Consider the following 14855-nt stretch of genomic DNA (forward strand, 5'->3'; position numbering starts at 1 on the left):
AATAAATTGCGATTCCTAAACATTACCTAATAGCGATTCGCAAATTGAAAATCTCTATTAGGTAATGTCACATGGGTCCATAAGAATGAATGAGAATGCATTCGCAAATCACGATTACCAAATTGGTAATCGCAAATTGCTTATGCACTTCCAAGGGTGCCAGGGACCTAAGGCCCCCCTGATGCCCCCCCCCCCAAAAAGGTAAGTGTGCATGTCACTTTGCAAAATGCACTTTTGTGCATTTTTCAAAGATTTAGCAAATTACCATCCTGCACAGTTTGAATTTAGGAAAGGCTTGATGTATCGCCTTTAGGGAATCACAATTTGCGATTCTGTAAATGCATTTGCAATTTAGATAATCGCAAAAAATTGCGATTACCTAATTTGCGAATGGAAATGGGTTCATGCATCAGAAAAGGGCATTTTCCGGTTGCAAACGGGCCGATTCGTGTGCGACCGGAAAAATAGCTTGATGCATGCTGCTTAATATCTCCTAGAAGGGAAGAGGAGGTTAAATTCAATAGTATTAGATCCTCTAAGGTGGTTGTAAAGGGCCATTGGAAAAAAAGCAGGGCGGCATTACGGCCAAAACTCATTACAGCCACTTCTCCAGATCTTTCAGACTTTGAGCATATCATTACTAATTATTTCACTAAGCAACTAGGGAAGCTAGAAGAAGTCCTCCAACACACTTTCCTTGAAATCGGAATGTGTAGCAAATTAATTTTATATTCTGCAAATTAAGACCAGTGTGTTTGCAATTTAGTAATGAGGTTGCATACTCATCCTCATCCTGCGCCAAGAGAATTTTCAATCCTTCCCTACCTACTGGTTGTTGAAGGAGTAAATACATGTGTCAACCTGGACCAGAGTAGAATTCCAGTAGGCTCTTGGAAGACAACACAAACCCTGTACTGGAACAAACCACTGACCTTTTTGTCATCCAGTTGGCACAGTTCCCCACGATCCATCTGATTGCACCCCATGAGCTACCATCTTGGAGGTCTGACATAAACAAGTTAAAAAGGTACGGGGGTAGCCCACACCCCTGCTTCATGCCCTTATTTGTGGTGATCTTTCTGGAAATCCTGGTGCCATCGCCCACCTTGACTCTAATCCAAGTATGTGTGTATAATTGCATTATTCCTTGCAATATTCTTTCAGTATTAATCCATCCTTTTAGTTTCCTTTACAGTATGGGACGGTCAATACAATCAAATGCCACTTTTAAGTCTGTGAAGCAGAGATGTAATCTGTGCTTTTTCTGTTTACATTTATCTGCTATTAGTGAGACTGCTAAGATATTTGATCTAGTGCCTGACCCTTTCCTGAATCCGGTCTGATTGATAGGGATCAGGTTGTACTTGTCTGACGACTCAATGAGGTCCGCTAAGATCATAGATGTGCAGTACTTTGCTTCCACGTTGAGTAGTGATATAAGCCTATAGTTTGCTGGATTAGATCGATCGCCACCTTTATGAATAGGATTGATGATAGAGCCACATCAGGTAGATGGAATACTGCCTACTAACTCTGAATCTTTGAATAAGGCGGATAAGTGATTACCCCAAAATGCCGACTCACAAATACATGAACTCAGTTCTCGCCCGCGTTCCAAACCTGATATTGTCAATGCGCAAAGGGCATACAAGAAGGTACTAGCATTCAGAAAAGCAGAGATTAGGGCAAAATCATGGAGGGACATAGGAATTGCCAGGCAGTGCAATGATTCATAAGCCTTTTGGAAAATTGAACGCCTACAAAGCCCTCCACAACGCTGAAACTGCATACCTCAACCACCGCCTCTCCTACACTCCCACCAGACATCTTCGCTCCACCCAACTGGCCTTGGCCACCATACCACGGATCCGCAAGACCACGGCTGGAGGGAAATCCTTCTCCTACCTCGCTGCAACGACCTGGAACTCCTTGCGTCTGCACCTCAGGCAATCACCATCGCTGCCGCATTTCAGGAAGGACCTCAAGAACTGGCTCTTCGACTAAACCGCAGATCGACCCCCCCCTACACTCAGCGCCTTGAGACTATTACGGGTGAGTAGTCTTGCCTAATAAGACACCTGATTGATTGATTGATTTATTGATTTATTTATTGCTTTCATCTTTCCATTTATCATCTAATCTTTCAACATAGGAAGATATGACTGACCATAAGGAGACCAGTGAACTCGGTCATGCTATTGAGCGCAATCATGCTACTGAGTTTTTGGAGGTAACCACCACTTTTAAGAACAGCCCAAGTGGGAAAGCCACAGTCCTCTATGGAATTTCAATGGACATCTATAAACACCTTATGGGCATCCATCCTAATCAACATGATTAAGGTAGCAACTACGAGCACTTACTCTACAACATGGTCTGAGGCAAATATTGTCCAAATATTTTTTTTAAAGGGACAGAATCAATGGATAAGATAATCGTCTAATATCTTTATTAGACTCAACCATTAAGATCCTAGGTATAATTCTATTGGCAAGAATAGAGGCATCAGCTGAACAAAATGCAATTATTTCTGGAAATCAATACGGTTTCCGCCCCAGCCTTGGATCAGTGGAGAAATGTCTAATTTTATATCTACTAATTGGAAAATATGTCAAAGCTAGACGAGGGGCTATGAATATGGCAAGTATGGATTTGATCAGTGTTTTCAATACTGTTAATTGTTCAAAGTTCTGGTCAATTACGGTTACCATGGCAATTGAAAAATAGTTGGTATCTCTGCTAAGGCAATTGCACTGGGACACAACAGCAGGGGTCCGATGTGGTCAAACGGTGAATGTACAGCACAAATTAGATCTAAAAGAGGGGCATATCAGGGTACTGTACTGCCACCTTTTCTTTGGACTTTGTAGATAAATGGTTTAGAAAGTTATCTAGTGACCAAGGTAACAGATATGCCACAAATGAGCAAACACCCCACCCAGTTCTGCTACATGCAGAACATGCAGTACTGTCAGCAATCGCAAATGGACTAGGTCTACTGGATGATTCCATCCGCTTTATGACGGGTTTAGATTTCAATGTCTTTTACCATGATATGTGGTCCTAAAAATACAACAAGAAGAAAACATTTCATGGGAGATAAAGCTATAGGCAGCGTGAAGACGTTTACCTATTTGGGGGCCCCATTTGATTCTGCACTTGCATGTGGTCATTTACACAATGCAGTGGTTCCCAAACTGTGCGCTGTGGCTCCCTGGAGAGCTGTGAAACCTAGCCAGGGGAGCCGTGTACCAAGCACTTTAATGAATTTAATGTTGAATGGTCTGTTGGCTTCAGTGAAACTAGTTAGACTTAAACGCATGGTGTCAATGATTTGTAAGTGACATGCCTAAAGCTGTAAACATAGTGCTTAATTGAAAGTATGTTGAGGGAGATGACCTCCATATTTCACTAGATCACCACGGTCCAACACTCTCAAACTAAGCGGAGGATGCCTGATTTATTTTGTTACCCTCGTTAATAGTTTCGTTTTTTTCCAAATGCATTTTACATCAATGCAAGTTATCAGGAAAGTACAGTTGTCCTGTCTATTAAAAACACTAAGTATTACTAAGTATTGACATTTTTACTTGAATCATAGGTACTTCCAGTACACATTTCTTTCAGTACACACACATTTCCAGACAGGCCTGCTCTCTCCTTGAGCACAGGGAAGCAAAGCACCATATACGGCATAATGCCAACATTTGGAAGCAAGAAAGTGGGCCGTTTAAAAAAAAAAAAAAGAAAATCAGAGGAATTAGTTTACTTGCATTGATTTGGAGGCAATTTTAGGGAGGAGACAGCAAAAATAAAGCTGTATGTGTTTAAAAAATCGTTAGTCACCCTGCTGAGACAGGTGTGTTGGCACATATGACATGGGTAGAAATGGAAGTGCATTAAAATATTCTTGAAGCGCACAAAAAACACTTTGGCAATGGGGCCTACATGCACAGGGGTGCTATCTAGCACTGTAAGTGCAGTAAAAACGTTTGAGAGGGTACTCTAAAAAGGTATGGGCAAAGAAGTGTAACTAGGAATATTTTGATAGAGGCGCCACCTTAGTAATACGAAACACCCTATGAGAATAATGCAAGTACTCCTGAGGCCGGACTTACATCCCCCACCCTTCAAAAATAGTAACAGTGGGGAGCCACGGGCAATGACAAATTGTCAAGGGAGCCGCGGGTCGAAAAAGTTTGGGAACCACTGACATAATGTAAGATTACAGCAGTTCCAGAGACATCGAGGCTCTATATAGATTTGCCATTAAAGTGGGCCATCAACCAATCAAAGAATTTCTACAAATTAATAAGAGCAAATGTTGTGGCTCTATATGGAGCAAGGTTCTGGGGCTATTCGGAATCGGGTATATTGCATAGATTTTTAGCGGTCCCCCCAAACGTCCCCAACCTCTATTTGCCACTCTGAGGTGAGGTAACTTTACCTGGAAGAGCCCAATTCATATTTGCCCTTTATTATTGTGGATTTTGAGTTGGGCAAAACCAGAGAATATTTTTTCACAGGAAATAATTCGGGTTTGATTGTCCTTGGATACATTTCTTACCGATACCATATTTTTCTTACATAAAAAAGGCTTTTGATACTTTGAGTGTCATGGAACTATTTGCTAAACCTGATTGTATTGATGCGTCAACAAAAGATAAAGTGACTGGTCTGTTTTTTTAAATTACTCTGAGAATATTAGAGCTGGGAAAGTACTAGCTAAACTTTCTGTGTTGAGATATATTGTCTTTTTGACATCCCCAGGAGTTCTGCCCTATCTACTTTATATGAATAACTCGCAGTACATATTTTATTTGACACGCCTGAGACAGAACACCTGGCACTTTCTAGTATTGTTTTCTTATTGTGGCACGTGGTTTGCAGATCTCCCAACATAGCTGACAATTATTCAGTATAAATCACTTTACATTTTGGTGCCGATTCCGATCGGGTAAAAAATGTTCCCGTACGACTCGTATCCGTATTTTTTTACGTACGAGTCGAAAAAGTCCCGTACAAACGGCGAAGTACGATTCGTACCGTAAAATTACATACGAATTGCCTCGGGAAAAGTCTACGAGACGTCCCCGGACAGATTTACGTACGAGTACCGGCGTCCCGAATACACAAGCGTATGTAAAACGTCCCGTACGGAGCGAACTTTGTACGACCACTACCCCGGGTACACTTGGGCCCGGGGTACGAGTCGTACAGACCCCCCATCCCACCCGTGCATGTACGTGCCGTACCCCAGCACCCGCATATGTACGCGCCGGACCCCCCTACCTCAGCACCCGCGCCTGTACACGCCGTACCCCAGCACCCGCGTATGTACGGGTCGTACCCGCCCACCCCAGCACCCTCGCATGTACGCGCCGTACCCCAGCACCCGCGTATGTAAGCACCGTACCCCCACCACAGCACCCGCGTATGTACGCGCCATACCCCCCACCCCAGCACCCACACATGTACGCGCCGTACCCCCACCCCAGCACCCGCGCATGTACGCGCTGTACCCCAGCACCCGCGTAGGTCCGCGCCATACCTCCCACCTCAGCACCCGCGTATGTACGCGCCGTACCCCAGCACACGCGTATGTCCGTGCCGTACCCCCCACCACAGCACCTGTGCATGTATGCGCCATACCCCAGCACACGCGTATGTAAGCGCCGTACCCCCACGACAGCACTTGCGTATGTACGCCCCGTACCCCCCACCCCAGCCCGTACTTGGACGCACCGTACCCCAACACCGTACCCCAGCATCGCGTATGTATGAGTCGTACAAAACCATTGCACATGTGATCACTGTACAACAACATAGCCATGGACGCACCTAACCTACACGTAAAACAGCACAAGGACCGTCAATTCGACTCGCACAACACCACAAAACACATCTACAGGACAAAAAACAACTAAAAGACTGACCTGGCACATCCAAACAGTCAAACAGAGGCCCAAACTCACAACCACCTCTTATAACACACCCACCAAAAGTTCAAACCCAGCCACACCCACAAATGGACCAATAAAAAGGGCCCACAATCACAAACCATGAGCCGTTGCAACAGACCCACTGCTGACAGACATCACACACAAACAACTGCACCCATACACCTTAACTTACACACCTTCACACACCCATCTTCACACAGACCCCCTCTACACATACACACACACCTACACATTCACACCCACACACCCACAACCATCCACACCCACACCCCACACCATGCCCACAGACAAAAATCCAAAGTTCACAAAGGAGGAGCTGGACATCCATGTAAACGAAATCATCAGAGCCGAGCCACAGCTCTTTGGAACATTGGTCAGACAGACCAGCATATCCCAAAAAACTAACCTGTGGCAGAGGATCGTCGATCGGGTGAATGCTGTTGCGCCCATCAGAAGGACCAGGAATGAATGTCAAGCCAGGTGGTACGATCTGTGCAGGGCAGTCAAGCGCAAAATGAACAAGGAATACGCCCAGAGTAACATCACAGGAGGTGGGCTGCCCCGCAGACCGATACATTACCATCCCTGGGAGGAGAAGGTGATGGCCCTGCTTCCGCCGGTGGGAGTACACGGAGTCAAAGGAGTTCGAGAGCCTGGTGAGTACACAAACAACTCACGTAACATGGGGGGAATTACATCCACACCCCAACTACAACAAATGCACTCACCTACCCCCAAGCCCTCACCTGACACAACCACACTCCAAACAACGCTCATGCCACTAACATGAGTATGCCCCATTTACAAAGCAAGGCCATGCCATGTCCCAGCCTACACAAACCACAAACCCAAGACAGGATGTCCGGGATGCTGGGAGGGTGGGGATCACTAAACATATTGTACAACTCAGAAACAGACACCATTGCCCTCAGCCCATATGGCCCCGGTACATACCCATGCACCATGCGCAATGCACAGGGACTGGCAAAGTACTGACAAGGTAGCTGACACTTGGCCCTGCTGTAGGCAGCACAAGGCCCTCCTGTGACAACTGCAAAATCTAACACAAACACAACCAGCTCAGATATCTAGGACAGGAACTCACACTCACTGACATGGCAGCATGCTCCATGGGGGGACAGATACATCACCTGGGAGACCAACTGCCAAATCACACTGCACCCACCAGCAGGCACCGTCAATCAATCAACAATCGATAAGGCGTGCTACTTACCTGTGAGGGTGTCAAGGCGCTGAAGGGGGGGGTTCCAATACTGCTCGAAGAGCCAGGTCTTGAGGAGTCATCTGAAGGCAAGTAGGTCTTGGGTCAGTCGTAGGTGGGTTGGGAGGGTGTTCCAGGTCTTGGCGGCGAGGTAGGACAAACTATGCATGAATGTTGAACTAACTCCAGCCATCCATACCCTGGAATCTGAGTCTGGGACAGGACACACATGGGTCACAATGTATCATACTATACAGACATGGAGCACAATACTCACCCGTGATGGCCTCAAGCTGCTGAGGGGGGGCATGCATTACTGTGCGGACAGACCAATTGGGAAGAGTATCCTGAAGGTGTAGAGGTCATGGCTCATGTGGATGTTGCCGGGGAGGGAGTAGCAGGTATTTCTTGCCAGGTGGGAGAACTATGTCCTGCATGCTGGAGTACGGTGGATGTGAAGAATGGTGGCCAGGGCAAGGTTGGATGCACGGAGTTGGCACAACGGGGTCTCGGATGACAGACGGCCAAGGTTGGTGTGGGGACTGGGTTTGTGGCCTGCCTCCTGAGTGTGGGTGAGGAGTCTTAATGTCATCCTGCAGTGATACATTGCAGCTATCTCTGGTGGACGGTGATGTGGCTGGGGCGCAGAATGTTGAAGCTGAGGTGTGCTCATGCAGCCTGGATGTCGACTGGTTTCCCAGGAGTTAGGATGTACTTGCTCCGTAGAGGGCGGGACAGTAGTTGACACGGCTGGTGTCATGGGCCTGGGGCATGGTCTGTCTTTCCCTGGAGTCGATCTATCTGTGGATCATGTGCATCATGCAGAGGGTGTTGCACCCTGAGGTACAGATGCTGGTGATTAGCATGGCAAATGTGAGTGACAAATCCATGATGCACACCATCTTGTGTGCGTGGCCACTGGGTGCATGTGCAGGGCTCTTGCGGGTGGGACACAAGCAGTTGACCCACCTGTAAGGGGACAATCCTCAGATGATTACCTCAGACATGTACAAGTCCAGCCTCAGGTGGCTGATGTTCAGCCATTCATCAATTGATCTCATGCCTTCTTGAATGTTGGAACTGCCAATGGCTGCGTCTTTGGTGAGGGTGAGGAGCACCTGGCTGTCAATGGCATACGAGCTGATGAAGAGGTGCTGTGTGCATGTGATGCCGGTGAGGGGGACCTGGACACATTGAAGATTGACACGCTGAGAGATGATACCTGGGCCATGTGCCAGATTATGCCACTATACTACATTCTGAAGTCTTGAGTCCCACTCCCATGGCCTTGCTGGTGTACGGAGCCGGTGGGGAGTAGGAGGGACATTACCTGGTTGGTGTGACAGGGCCTGGAAGGCGGGGCAGCGCTGTGTAGGCAGTTGGAGTTGCACAATCATCATGCAAAGGTGTCGTGTGTGCGCCTAGGGTATGCCTGAGAGCAGGCGGTAGCTCCTTGGATGGACAATGCTTGGAGGGTGGCTGCAACATCAGACTGTGGTGTGATGTGAGTCATGTAAGGACATGAGGTTCGTGCAATGCGCACGTTGCATGTGCTGACGGTCCAGCCTTTGGCACCGCGTGGGCGCAACAGTGGCACAGACAAGCTGATGCCAGCCAAATGAATGTGTGGAGGGAGGAAGGGAGGAGCATCTTTGAGGTGTGTGTGTTGCCGAATCTGTAACCTCTCTGTGCCCTTGCTGCAGGGGCCGCAGCAGAAGGCGGCATGACCTGGAAACTATGCCACTAGTTGCACACAAAGACAAGGATGTCAGAAAGGACTACTGCAACAGGCGTATGTAAAGGAAGGAGTGTCCGGATTCCCATGGCACACCCAGAGACAATGGATGCACAATCACCAAAGATGACTGACACCGGATCATTAAACTGAAGGACGAGCTGCGCACAGGATACACACCCTCAGCAGGTGTTGACGGTCTGTTGTGGTCACCAACATGCCCAAATACATACACAACCATGGACATCATGCACAATGGATCTTCAAATTCCTGAAGAACTGCATGCATGTTGCTAAACTACACATAGACTCATATGCACAATCTTTGACAAATATGCCAGAGATGCCGCATGCAAAGTGGCAAGAGACCTGCATTGACACAGATGAGGCACCTTGGAGGGTGAGGAACACCTTTATTACTCAGGTTCACACCTAGGGAAATGCATCAATATGAACAGACTCACAGGTCATTTGGCAGAACATGTGGGACCTACACTGGACACCCCCTTCACAACACAGATGCTGTAAATCCATTGAACTGGCACACAAGTGAAGGGAGTGAGCCAAACACCCCCTGCTGCACACGGAGGGTCTGCAATTCCCCATTGATCCTCTCATGGGGATGTCCCACACTATGTCCACCCGTAGCATCCCGTATGTTTCAGAGGGAAGTTGTACACACATTGATGCCTTCATCAGAATCCACAGTCCCATCACAGATGACTGCTACGAAGGGCTGCCATCACCTTCATCTTGGGGGTCAGCGCAGTAGGATACCTGTGTCGCGGTTGGAGGTGTTGTTCAAGCTTTGCGGTCAAGTTCTCAATCAACTGTTGCAAGAAGCGGTAACGTCTTATGCAGTCACGTTCCCTCATGGCACAAGTCTGGCATTGGTCGGGGGAGAGGCGGTGCCCTGCAGAAAATTGGAAGGAATAACGAACAGTTAGTACATAACAACATCAATGTCAATGAACTGAGCACATGCTCAACTGCTACTACACATCTGCTAAATACAGAGTCAAGTCTGTGCAATACATCCAGGACACGTATGCCAGCCAGGTGATCCTCCTACGACAAGCCAGCTACACCCGTTGATAGTCAACTTCTACATGACATGGCCCGAAACTAGCTGTGGGCCAGTGTAAGTGAACAGCCAGAGACATCACAGGAGTGACATACATCCACATATCTGCATTTGAAGGATGTCATCTCATACAGACTGCTGGCGGCAAGCTAGACGCACAGGTCACATGTCATTGGAAATGTACAGATCATACACATAGTGATGAAGGGGTACACGTGAAAAACGAAAACACAGACATGGATATGGCGCAGATATGTCCTCATGTCATAAAATCATCTTTGAAGCATCCAGACACACGTAACGTGTGAATCCACGTGGCATGGTGTGCGTATATGTGTGCCATGCCCATCTACACACAGACACATGTTGGATGCAGCAACAGCAGATGCAGTTGACGGAACACCAACAGCATGCTCATGGCAACACATGACACATACAGGACATAGTCACATCGGGGCACGCTGGTACTTAGATGTCAGGTGTTAGTGTCCCTGTTCCTGGCATCAGGGGACATTTGCGTGTGTTGGTGACTGTGCCATACCAGTGATGCAGTGCTTGACACGTTTGTACTACATGCACACTGCCGTAGTACACGTAGGTGTACACACCGGTCGTACCCGTACGTGTACGACCGTAGTCCACGTACGTGTACACACTGGTAGTACACGTACATGTACACACTGGTCGTACACGTACGTGTACGACCAGTGTGTACACGTACGTGTACTACTAGTGTGTACACGTACGTGGACTACCAGTGTTTACACGTACATGGACTACCAGTGTGTACATGTACGTGTACGACCAGTGTGTACACGTACATGTACTACCAGTGTGTACACGTACGTGGACTACGGTCGTACATGTACGGGTACGACCGTAGTCCACGTACGTGTACACACTGGTCGTACACGTACGTGTACACATTGGTCATACACGTACGTGTACGACCAGCGTGTACACGTATGTGTACGACCAGTATGTACACATATGTGTACTACCAGTGTGTACACGTACGTGGACTACGGTCGTACATGTACGGGTACGACCAGTGTGTACACCTACGTGTACTACCAGTGTGTACACGTACGTGTACTACCAGTGTGTACACGTACGTGGACTACGGTTGTACACGTACGTGTACGACCGTGTCCACGTACGTGTACACACTGGTCGTACATGTACGTGTACACACTGGGCGTACAACTACTTGTCAAACGCACTGTGCAACTGGTGCAGTAGGGGTACGTGTGAAACGCACAGTACCTGTGTGTGGATAGCTAAATTACATAGGGACACATGAGGGACAAGTATTAGGGCCTAAATGCATGCTGGTTGTCATGGATACCGATTTTCAAGTTCAAATTTTCAATCATGTGGCCTGGAAAAGGCAGTTGGCAACTAAATACAATGTTGCAAAGTGGTTGTTGACTTCACAGTCAAATTTTGAACCATGCAAAGGCCCTCACTGGGGTATGTTTAAAGGGATTGGAGGAAACGTAGGATGCAAATGAGACTGACCAATCACTCTGTACTCCTGTAAATGAAACAGCCCAGCAAGGCAGATATAAGTCAGCCAGAACCCATGAGAGGGCACTTGCCTGCACTACCTTTCACTCGACACCACTGCTGCTGCTTGTGCTTCCTCTGGCACCATGTCAAGGTCTGTGGAGAGGGCCCAGCCTTTCACCCATGAGGAGAATGAGGCATTGCTTGATGTCATCCTCCCACAGTACACCAGCCTGTATGGGAGACCAGGGGAGCAGGTGAGTGCTGACTCCACTAGCTTTGACTGTGCACCTTTTTTGTGAGTGTCACTTCTGGCATTGTGTCTAGGTGTGACAGACATGCAATGTTGTTTAGAGTGGGTCCCAGGGGGGGGGAATGGCTTATGTCTCCCATGCAGAGCATGATGTAGTTCCTGTGTGCACTCCTCACTTGCATTGTGCTTACTGTGACATTCACTGCATAGTGCATGGCACATTCAGCCTGCCCAATCCTTAGGGCAATTTTTGTCCTATTGTCCAGAGGTGATTCCCTGGCCCCCCCGGTGTGAAAGGTGACTGTACCCACAGATGTGTGTGAGTTGAGTGGAGCTGTGGTGAGAGTGTCCAAATGATGTGTACACCCCCTGGACATTGATGTGTGTGAATGTTCCTTGTCATGTGGGTGAGTGTCTATGTGGAGTGTTGCACCCCAGCTGCATGGAGGAGGCAACAGCTCCACCCATCTGATGTGAGAAGTAAGTCGTGCTGTGTGTCTGACTTGCTGAGCTAGCACCACACCAGTGACACCCCACAGGCAAGAAGCACATGTGCAGAGTGAGGTTTGTATCCGCTGTTGCCAATGGCAGGTGATTGATCTGTGCCTGTGTGTGTCTGTGTACTCTGCTGAGGTTGCGTCAGTGGCCTGGGGCATGTGACTGCTTGGAGGTGCTGTCCATCAGCCTGGTGTTGCATGTGATGCACAGCGTGTGCCATGATCAGGGAGTGTGTTGCACCCCTCATGCCACCTGTGTACTTTCAATGCCATGTAGTGCATTGGGGCTTCCACATAGGCTAATGTCCCTATGACAAAGGTGCTATTTGTTGCCAGCATACTATGCCCTGTTCAACATATCAAAGATGTTCAAATGTGTGTCTCTGTGACATGGAGCAGGTGTAGTGATGTTGTCTCACTTTGTCATCATCACAGGTAACTGCCTATGCCAAGGGGGAGATATGGAAGCGGGCCGTCAGGGCCGTGAGATCGGTGGAGGGTCGCAGTCGGCGCCTCGCCCAGGTGAGGAAACGCTGGCAGGACATCCGGTGCTGGACCCGGAGGATCGCCCGGTGGCAGCTGAAGGACTCGCCTCCATGCAAGCACGGCAGGGGCCGACGACTGACCCACCAGATGAAGCGTGTCCTGGCGGTGGTCTTCCCTGACTTGGATAGGCGGTTACAGGAGTTGCAGCAGCAGGAAGGGGGTAGGTACATGTGTGTTTGTTGTGTGTCACCAGCTTTTGGAAGTGCTCAGTCGCCTGGATACACAGCGAGGGTTAATTTGTGCAGTGCATATCCTGTTCCCCAAAGTCAAACGGTGCTGTTCTTCCTCCCTTCCCCTCCTTGACATGTGTTCCCTGGTCTGTGTGTAATCACTATTGCACATGGTCATCTAGGCTGGCAGTTAATCCAAGTGCACATTGCTTTCTGCATCATGTGGGGGGGAGGTCTGAGACATGTGTTGTTACCTTGCCTGTGCCCTGTCCTGTTCAGTCATTTGGGGGTCCATATTAGTTGGCAATGATGCTGAGTCTCAACATAGGAGTGTGAGTTTTCAAATGAACAGACTTCCAGCATGCATGACCGATGTTGTGGCCTCAGACATGATGTGCATGAGTGGGAGATATGCATAGTGCCGGGACGGTAGCTCATGTTACAGTCAGATAATTCCAGGACCATGGAGCAGTGTTCCCACTACAGTCCCCTAAGACACCCTTGCATCAGAATCATGTGTGTCATCCAACACTGTGCCCATTCTCTGTGTGTTCAGTATTGTTTGGCCTCTGTGGCATAGTTCCCTGCCCTCATTTGTATTTATCTAAAGTGTGCTACATATGCCCATTGTACAGGCTGACCCCATTTTGCTTGTGCATCCTCACACTGGGCAGTGCCTGTGTGTCTATGTACAACTCTCTGTTGATGGTTGTTGGTCACAAATATGTGTTGGCAGCCTCACGAGGTGATGTGGAGTACATTTAGGAATTCTTGATGGACGTTTGAGTAAACCCAGATTAAGAGGTGTAACTTCTGGATCTGTCTCAATAACATTGTCTCAGGTATGGGGGGTTTGTGCGGACAAGGCCTACATGTCCAAACCTTATGTCTCCTTGCCGGGTCTGACCTGTGTGTGATAATTGTCTGAACAGACACTCAACATGCAGTGACCCAGTCATGTTGTGCTGGGTTTAATGTTTGTGCTTTGCAGCATGTGTCAAAAATGCAAATACATGGCTCATGCTCATCCATTTTTGCCACCAGTGTGTGGTCGAGATGCTACGTAGTTTGGTCTGTGTATGCTGACATCTGTGTGGACATTCTTGCTTGCCATGAGGGTGTCTCCTCAGTGCAGGTGCTCCTTATCCCGACACATTGCAGGCCCATTAGCTAATGCATTGTCCTGTGTTTGGACATGTGTGCCACTCCACATGACAGGCAGTGGGTCAGATGTGTTGCCAACTGTGTCATCATGGTACGGATGTCCATGTGACAGGTGGCATGATTCAAGTTTTTAGTCAATAAGTATTGTACCTTGGCACTCACTACACTTGTCAACATGTCTCAATTTTTCATATGCTTCATTTTGCTAGTTGGTTGTGAAGGACAATAATGTGCCTGCATGACAGATGTCTCCCAGGGAAGTGCAAAATAAAGTACTTTTACACTTTCCGTGGACACGCTGGTACATTTTACTGGAAGGCACAGTTTGATTTCTTGTTTTCTGATTATACATATCCATGTTCACACAGTGTGTTTGCATGCGTGTAAGTCCTTGGTTGTTGCTGATACCAACTTACGAGTGTCAAGTCATCCAGACCACCGTGGTGCCATGTATATGTACTTACTGATACCCCATTTCTTCTTTACAGTGGCTTATTAGAATTCGGCTGCCAGCTCATACAATGACTGTGTAAATGTATTTTTGTGTGCACATCATTGTGTGACTTCTGTCATACAGGCAGATGTGTCTTCTGTTCACAAAGTGGCACATTCACACATTCTAAACATGTACATTGTGTAAAGTGTTGTGAGTCCCAAGGGATTGCAATGTTTTTGGCTATGGTTTCCAAAGTACTCACAGGTCTCAGAGTGT

The 14855-nt window shown here is 47.8% G+C and overlaps 1 protein-coding gene and 1 long non-coding RNA gene across 2 annotated transcripts in view; one reads left to right on the plus strand and one right to left on the minus strand.

Annotated features, from left to right (window-relative positions):
* The window catches only part of DNAH5 (dynein axonemal heavy chain 5), a 5853083-nt gene that overhangs the window by 608960 nt on the left and 5229268 nt on the right, over positions 1-14855 (plus strand). The window lies entirely within an intron of this gene.
* LOC146822581 (uncharacterized) overlaps positions 9317-14855 on the minus strand; it is a 38622-nt gene continuing 33083 nt past the window's right edge. The window contains exon 2 of the long non-coding RNA XR_014962057.1: positions 9317-9833. This is a non-coding gene — a long non-coding RNA (uncharacterized LOC146822581). The remainder of the gene's footprint in view (positions 9834-14855) is intronic.

This window comes from Triturus cristatus, chromosome 5_2, assembly GCF_964204655.1.
Source record: "Triturus cristatus chromosome 5_2, aTriCri1.1, whole genome shotgun sequence".
NCBI classification, from domain to species: domain Eukaryota; kingdom Metazoa; phylum Chordata; class Amphibia; order Caudata; family Salamandridae; genus Triturus; species Triturus cristatus.